The sequence below is a fragment of the Symphalangus syndactylus genome, chromosome 14 (assembly GCF_028878055.3).
Source record: "Symphalangus syndactylus isolate Jambi chromosome 14, NHGRI_mSymSyn1-v2.1_pri, whole genome shotgun sequence".
NCBI lineage: Eukaryota > Metazoa > Chordata > Mammalia > Primates > Hylobatidae > Symphalangus > Symphalangus syndactylus.
In genome coordinates, this window is record NC_072436.2 from 20,363,966 (window position 1) to 20,372,895 (window position 8,930).

Genomic DNA, 8,930 nt, shown 5'->3' on the forward strand with positions numbered 1-8,930 from the left:
GGAGAGAAAGGGGAGAGGTGGAAGTAGCTGCATATTACCTATTTTCTTCTAGAATAAAATCAATTGGTAATACTTAAAACATAGATAGATAGATAGAGAGAGAGAGAGAGAGAGAGATAGATAGATATGAAGCTATAATGATTTAGATATTGCAGTAGGCAGAATTCTAAGAGAGCTTCTAATATACTCCCCCTGTAATGTTAATGTATAATATCCTGTATAACTCCTTTTTTTGAGTTGGATATGTTGAGATGTCACTCCTGTGATTAGAAGATGTTATGTGGAAAATGTGAAGAAGTTTTGAAGATGTAATCTCTTTTCTCCTTTAAATTGTTTGTATCTGAATTTGTGTCTTCTTCACACTACTAACAATAAAATTATATTCATTACTGTAATTGTTAGTAGTGGTTATGGTGATCAAGTTTGAGCCAAAGTCAGTAGCTTTTTAGAATTCTTATGCTTTCTGTGTATTTTCACAACCAAGCAACAAATACACTGACAGAAGTGTAAAATAGACATTTGAAAATTAGGATGTCCTTTAGTATTCACTGACCCGGACACGAATAGGTGAGCACGAGGATCTTAGGGCCTCCCGGAAGTGATGTCACTGAGATTCCAATTTTGACTTCCTAAGTATTTTTAGTTAGGAGAATCTAGAGGAATAGCCTCAACTTCGCTGCTGGTAGAGAAAAGAAGAAAAAATGATGCCAAGGTACTTAATGAAGGTCTCACAAGGAGGGAGGGATTCAGAGCTGGTTCTCCAAGATCTACACAAAGGTCGAAGCATAGGTGGCTGGTGTCTGCATAGTATATGGCTGTGTTTGAAAGCCATAGTACATGGCTGGTCTCTGCACAGGTTGTAGCTCCTCTGAATCCCTCCCTCCTGGTTGGGAGAATGCTTAGAAAAAAAGGATGGCCATTGGAGCATGAACCAAAAGATCTCTCATTTTGGGACACTGCGAGACCATCAGTGCTGTTTACTGCTCCTTCCAGAGTATAGATCCTCAAGGGCAGCCCTGAGTGTATCAACTGAAGCAAAGGCGCTAATAAACAGGTTGGATTTTACAGATATCTGTCTTTTGGCTTTCACTCCACATTTAGAATTAGAAACGATTGTTTTTAGACAGAAAAACCATCGGCGTTGCTGGACATATGATGTGATAGAGAGAAAAAGAGATAAATAGGGAGGGAAAGAAATAGGTAGAGATAGATAGATAGATAGATTAGATAGATAGATAGATAGATAGATAGATAGATAGATAGATGGATAGATAGAGATGCATGCATACATATACACACTATTGTTCAATTCTTGTAACCATAAGGTGAACTTCAAGAAGGAAAGTCTATACTTTCTGCCAAACAGGGACTTCAATTAGTAATTAATAAAACGATGTAACAATATATGTGGCAGCATTTATATCTTAAACTTGTGAACAATTTCCTATTGGTTACCTAAAAAAATTCTGGAATGACTTGTCACTCTGTTTAACTCAAATCTATACTATCTCCACTCAGAAATTCAGAAGCAGTGCATTATCCTTTTTTTTCTATATTTCTACAACTTCTTTTTACTTTAAAATTTCCCATAAAGAATTGTATTTTCTAGCGTCTTTGTAAGGCCCTCACAGCTAACTTCCCAGTCTCCTAGCCAATCTTTGCTGATATTTTAAGCTTTAGCAACACAGAACTTCTTACATTTCTCTGAAAGCATTTTCCTTACCTAGTGCAATTTCTTGTGCTGTCCTCCGTGTTCTTGCCTTCCCTTGACATGAGGCTGGACAGCTCCAGGTACAGTCTACTACGATGCACTCAATATTCACCTTAGGTTCAAAGGGTTTCCTGAATTGATTGATTCCTCATACCTGGGCTAGATTTAGTGTCTTTTTTTCTAATTGTTCCCAGGTGCAGTCTCCACCATTGCATGGGGTCATGTTTTACGTGTATTTGCATGTTTTTGTGTACTGAAAATAGTGTCTTACACATAAATACTTTCTTAACATTGACTGAATCAGTAAATGAATGAAGGGATTCATGGCTTTATCTTTTCTGCATAAACTATTCAACTTCCTTTATACTTTTCACATAGAAAACTTATTAGGCAACTGGAAATATGCAATTCAAATTATTGCCTATGCTACCTTTTTGGTAGGATTTTTCATATATAATTATGTTTGCTTTAAATTGCTTTACTTTGAATTGAAAGAAAATTCAAAACAAATAAGTTTATGTTTGAACAACTCTCTTTGTTTAACTATTGAAACACTTGGAATGAAACCACATAGCTCATGTATTTGTTTGTTAAAAATATGCACTTTTAAATTCTCATCCATATTTTACTTTGAGTAATTCTATTTGACCAGGAAACTCAGTATATTATTTTTCAAACTCAAGAATTCATGTAGTGCGTTCTCACAGGAGGAGTCACTATTTTGATAAATACATTGTCACATAATTGAAGTCAGCTGCACTTTGGTGATAATGGTAGTTATTAACTTCTCTAAAAATGCCAGAAACATTGTGAGAAAGCAAATGTGCACGGGTCATAATTTTATTTTATTTTGTCGTCATTATAAGCTAGTGATGGGAAAGAACCAGACTACTATGTACTGGATCAATGTGCAAGAAAAATGTGCATGTTTCCAAGACTTAGCAAATATAATCTTTAGAACTGCTTCTATAATCATTTTGAAATATTAGACAAATCACTACAGCTCTCTGGCAAAAGTAACCATAGGAATCAGTTTTTTCCAGAGTTTTAGCTTCAAATATACCTAGTACTACCTTGGCAAATCTAATTTTTACTAAGAAAACAAAGTTAAGGCAAACTGCAATCAGGTTTAGGATACCTTTAATTTTGAAAGAAAGGAAATCATAATCATCTACCTAGACTGTAGCCAATAAGATTACGTATAATGAGAGTGACCGATAAATACTATACAACACTGAAGAAAGAGTTAAGCCTCATTAAGTGAGATTAGTGTGGGCCAAGGAAGGAAACTAGGAAGCAAGAGGTGGTAATAAAGAGAAGGACATAATTCTTCATTCTCAAAAATGGTTAAGAATTATAATTTATAATTATATGTAAGATTTAAATTCTCACTATGAGAATACATTATCGCTAGTGAGCTGCCCATTAAGTTCCCATTTAATATTGATTAAATTGAATTGGAAATCATTCTAGTATGCCAGATAGTTGCAGGATACTATTTCACAGCAAAGTTCTGAAATCAAGAAGTTAAATGTGTTTGTGAAATCTGTCTAAGACAAATATATTATCTTATGTATCCTAAATCTAAGAAACCACTGGCATAGCACTAAAAGTAAACTTAGATTTGTTTTAAGAAGTTAGATTTTTGCAGGTCTGAACTGAAAAAAAAAAATTCTTCATGAAGTCAAACTCTTTGAGATTTGCCTAAGCAAAAAAATGGTATCACATCTGACTTAAAATAGATGCCAGACACAGAGGTCTAAATATCTTCCTTTCTATTCACTGCCATGTACTCATACCTGCCAATTTCTTTTTTAATTTGTCTATTGAATATAAAATGTGTGGTGTAAGGGAAAAATGAGACATTGGGAACATCGTAGCTTACAGAGTTCTTGTATTTTCCAGCTATCATGCTCTGAATTAGAGTTTTGTTCAAATTAATTTTATAATATTTGTCATAGATTATCCTACTAGCAATGCATTATTTTGACCTAGAAGACCATACTCAGCACATGATAGATTGCATAAAACATTTGGGGTTAAAAAATTATTTGTAAGATGGTATTATTCTTTGCATTTTCTTTTGGAGACAGATACATGTTTATATAGTTGAAAAAGATACATGCTATAAATAGTGCATCGATTATAATTTCCAGAGTGACAGGACCCATTAGATATTTCAAAGGTCAAGGAGACTTCTGATTGAGAATACAGATTGAATAAAAGCAATAAAAATTCTGAGGAATTTATGCATATTTAATTTTCCCCAAGAGAAGAGCTTTAATATGGAAAAAATAAGAGATGTCTTCCTTTCCAAGCAATTGGGTAGGACATTAAAAGGGATACATCTTCAGTTTTTTTCAAAATATGGGAAAAATTGCCATTAGCATTCTCTTCTGAGACATGGATGACAATAGATGGGTTTTTAATAACAGCTCAGCCTTCCAAATAAATGCACATGTCTGTCTGAAATGGTGTGAAATCTTTGGACACATTTGCTATCAGCACTAAGGTCTACCATTATAATTTCAGAAAACATTGTTTTTCCCATTATGTCAAATACCAGAATTTAAATATTTTATTATCAGGAATGAATTTGAAAAGAATGGAAAAATGCTGTTTTCCTTTTACTCATGTAAATTCAACCTGAAATGTTAGCTGTGTAAATTATTAGCCAAAAAGGGCGCACGTGGTTTAACTCCAAGTCATGGGATAGGAATGGTAGTGCTTCAAAAACTGATTTACAAGTTAAAATAATACCGAAGTGCAGATGAAAAATTCAGAAAGCACATACTCATTTTAAATGGGAAAAATTAGTCTGGCCAATATGAAATGGATAGTTGCTGTGTTTCATATAAGAATTATCAGGCTGGGTGCAGTGGCTCACGCTTGTAATCCCAGCACTTTGGGAGGCCGAGGCGGGCAGATCACCTGAAGTCAGGAGTTTGAGACCAGCCTGGCCATTACGGTGAAACCCTGTCTCTACTAAAAATACAAAAATTAGCCAGGTATAGTGGCGGGCACCTGTGATTCCAGCGACTCACAAGGCTGAGGCCAGAGAATCGCTTGAACACAGGAGATGGAGGTTACAGTGAGTCAAGATCATGCCACTGCACTCCAGCCTGGGCGAAAGAGCAAGACTCCATCTCAAAAAAAAAAAAAAAAAAAAAAAAAAAGAATTATCTAGATAATGTTACATAGTAAAATCTTATAATTTGATGGTTTCATCAAGTGTCCCTATTTTATCATGAACTAAATGTCCTACTTGTCTTTAAAATATCTGTTACATAAAATTATGCCATTTAAAAGGTCATTTCCCAGAAGTTTTATGTTTAATCAAGGAGCATTCATTTAATTGTGTGCATGGAGAGGTCCCAGAAAAAAATAGTCCTACTGAAAATGAAACTCTGCTGTAAAGTTATTTTTCCACAGGCTGCATCTACAATATATTTTTGCTCACTCCTATTTGAATTGAGAGTGTCTATTTGAACATGGAGTGGGGACAGCTAAAACAAGCAATGGTGGAACAAGTTAATCCACTCTACAGTATTCAGCCTTATCAACAGGGCTTAAGGACAGCTTCTGATCAGCATTATGGTGTCTTTGATTTATGGTGTTTACTGCAGAGGCTGGGTTGCTGCCCTGGAAAAAAATATTTCTTCTATAAAGTGTTAACTAATAATATATATCAACTCCCTCTTGTGTACCATTTACTGTTTTATACCAGTTAAGTAGACAAAGTGCTTTAATGTAGAACAATCAAAGATTTCTGAAAATATCTGTGTGAGACTGAACTCATCAATTTCATTGGGTTGGTTTGTTTCTCAGACCGTTTATACAGCTTCTTACTAGAACATAGATGAAAATGATGGGCTTAACAGTGGATAAATTAAATAGAAAACACAGATACTTTTTCGCTTTCTTCCCATTCCATTTTCAGCTCTTTACCTGTTCTTTAATGAACTAGATCTCCACAGTAAGATATGCATAGTTTTAAAACTCTTCTCCTGACTCAGGAACATGGATGTATTTCCTGGTGGAAAGGGAGTCAAAATGAAAGAACTCAATTATTGTCATCCTTTGATAGGGCTCACATTAGCATACACACACTCCCAGATGTAGAATAACTATTCCAACATAAAAAGTAACTTATTTATATTTAAAGATACTTTATAAGTCTTTATCATTGAGTATTTTTTTTCTAACACAGAAAACACATCTCCACATAGTTTAGGTTAGCTGAAGACAGTTCAAAAGTATGTTAATCAGATTTTTTTTTTTTTTTTTTTTTTTGAGACGGAATCTCACTGTGTTGCCCAGGCTGGAGCGAAGTGGCACTCTCTCGGCTCACTGCAGACTCTGCCTCCCGGGTTCAAGTGATTCTGCTGCCTCAGCCTCCAGGGTAGCTGGGATTACAGGCACGGGCCACCATGACCAGCTAATTTTTGTATATTTAGTACAGACAGGGTTTCACCATTTTGGCCAGGCTGGTCTCGAACTCCTGACTTCAGGTGATCCACCCACCTCAGCCTCCCAAGGTGCCAGGATTATAGGTGTGAGCCACCTTGCCCAGCCAGATGATGTATTCTTCTTTATTTTTTAAATGAGAAAAATGAGACTGAGAAAACAGAAATGACTTTCTCTTAGATACACAGCATAACAGCATCTTAAGTTGAAACCTCCTAAACGTTTCTGCTTATACAATAATGCTCAACTCACAAACAATTTTGGGAATTCCTTTCTGGATTTGCCTTTAGAGCCATTTTTGAAGACAAAAAGAATCTAGTTTCATAGGTATCCATTATTTTGTATGCTTTGGTTTTTGCCACAGTAATACTTCTTAACTCAATCCCCTACTTACTCATTAACCTTGACTATGTTGGGACCTCCTTGTGGGCAAGTATCATATTATATTCCAACAGTACTTTAGTACAATAATTGTTGCATAGTTGAATTGATTATATATTGATAAAATGTATGCATAGTATATGCATTCTTTTGTTCATAACTGAAACTGAAAGGGTATGGACTGAAATATTCTTGATTAAAATTATTCTGAGGTCTTCTCTTGCCAAAACTTTGAAAGTTAATCTATATATGTTTGTCTTTAGGATATTATTATTACTCATAGATTAATTTTGAGACTCTAAAAACAGCCTATATGAATGAAATGCTAATCTAACTGACTGGACACCTAAAGGTGTTAATGACTGGATTAGATTTTTTTTCTATTATTGTTATTTTGTGCCTGAAACATCCAGTGCTTTGGACTTATGTTTCTATAAATAGCACAAAAAGAGACTTTACACAAGATCCTAAAATGAACGTATGGATTTCAAAGAATGTTTTCCGATGGAAAGAAAGTGTAAATCTTGTATGTGGTTGAGTGCTAAAACAGATCATTGATCAACTTTAACAGGTGGAACCAAAACAAATGGTCCTAATCTATGCCTCTGTAAATATATTAAACACAAGGCTGCTTTTCTAATGAATCAAGAAAAGTAATACAAGATTGTTTTGCTTATCCATTCAATGTCCCATACTGGAAGTCAGAAAGTCTAAGGGAATCTTCTTTGGTATATTTGAAAATTCTAGGTCATATATTTTGCCTGGAACTCCTTATGGAGAAGTATGCTTGCCATTTTTAGAAAATAACTGTGGTTACTTGGGCCAGTGTCAGGGCAACACTTTCCAAAATACAATGACGAGGAAGATTTACACGTCTCAAAGATATTTGAAGTTGATGGAGTCTGTAGGTACTTAAAGATCAGCAGCTCATATTAGATTAAATAGAATTGGGTTATGATCTGGGCCCACCGATTGTGAATATTCTGAACTCACTCATTTTCTTCACTGATCTCAAATGCCATGATGCCTAATCTTTCCCATTCCAGTCCTTCTTCTCTAAGATATAGGTTGCTCAGCCTTCTTAAAACTGTCACCTACCATTGTGTATTACTCTCTGGACATTGATTGACAAGCACAGGATGCAGTGACATTATTATTGTCTATTATTAAATGGGCAATACATATAGGTAAACCAGAATATGTCAAGCCATTACTAAAGGGTCAATAAATGTGAGTCGTTCTTATCACATGCTCCCCACTGCTCTTGCTTAGCTATTGAATCAATCTTTTATATATAATGCTGATTGTCAAATAAAATGTCTACTTTGGGCTTTTAGTATTCTCGGGGGGGGGTATTATTTATCTTTTCTTTCTACTTTTATTTTAGGTTCAGGGGATACATGTGCAGATTTGTTACATGGGTCAATTGAACTCTTCTCAATTCAGTCTTCACCTAATCTGTATTTCAGCAGTTGATTCCTCGGACACAAAATAAAGAATTTTCCATGAGTCATTTCTAATTTCCAAGGTGAGTGGATCACCTGAGGTCAGGAGTTCAAGACCAGCCAGGCCAACATGATGAAACCCTGTCTCTACTAAAAATACAAAAAATTACTGGGACACGGTGGCAGGCGCCTGTATTCCCAGCTACTTGGGAGGCTGAGGCAGGAGAATCACTTGAACCCAGAAGGCACAGGTTGCAGTTTGCTGAGATCACGCTACTGCACTCCAACCTGGGCGACAAGAGCAAAACTCCATCTCAAAAAAAAAAAGCTAAGACTGAGCTACTGAGCTATTCAAATTGTTAAAATTATTTCCTACTTGATGTTATAAAGTACTACCCAAGCTTCAAAGAAGAGATACATGACATCATCAAGTTGAATAGGCATGCTTTTTTGTGTTTTCTTGTGGCTTCCTTCATAGTACTTAGCATAATCCTGAGTATGTTATATAGTATGCTTAAGCGCTTTTTTTGAGGATGAATGAATTATATGAAATAAAAAGGAACAGTGAAAGAGTGAACCAAGACATTGAAGAGGACTCTCTACGGTAACGTCCTACAGACAAGGGACAGATTCTCAAAATCCTGCTTAAATGTTTTGGGGGCAGAGATTTACTGTATAAGAAACTGAGATGACCACATTGGAAACTGAGAGGGTTTTTCAAGATATAGGAAATACATTTCAGTTCAATTAAAATCAGACAAAGTAAAATGTTCAAAGCATTCTTCTCTTTAACTCCCCTGATGTCTTAAAATTACTTTCTTCTTACATTTTCCATAAATTATTATTAAATCTATCATACATGGTAAACGGGATTATAAAGAGATGTTTTCTCCTTATATAAGTGATGTTCTTCACAAACAGAAAAA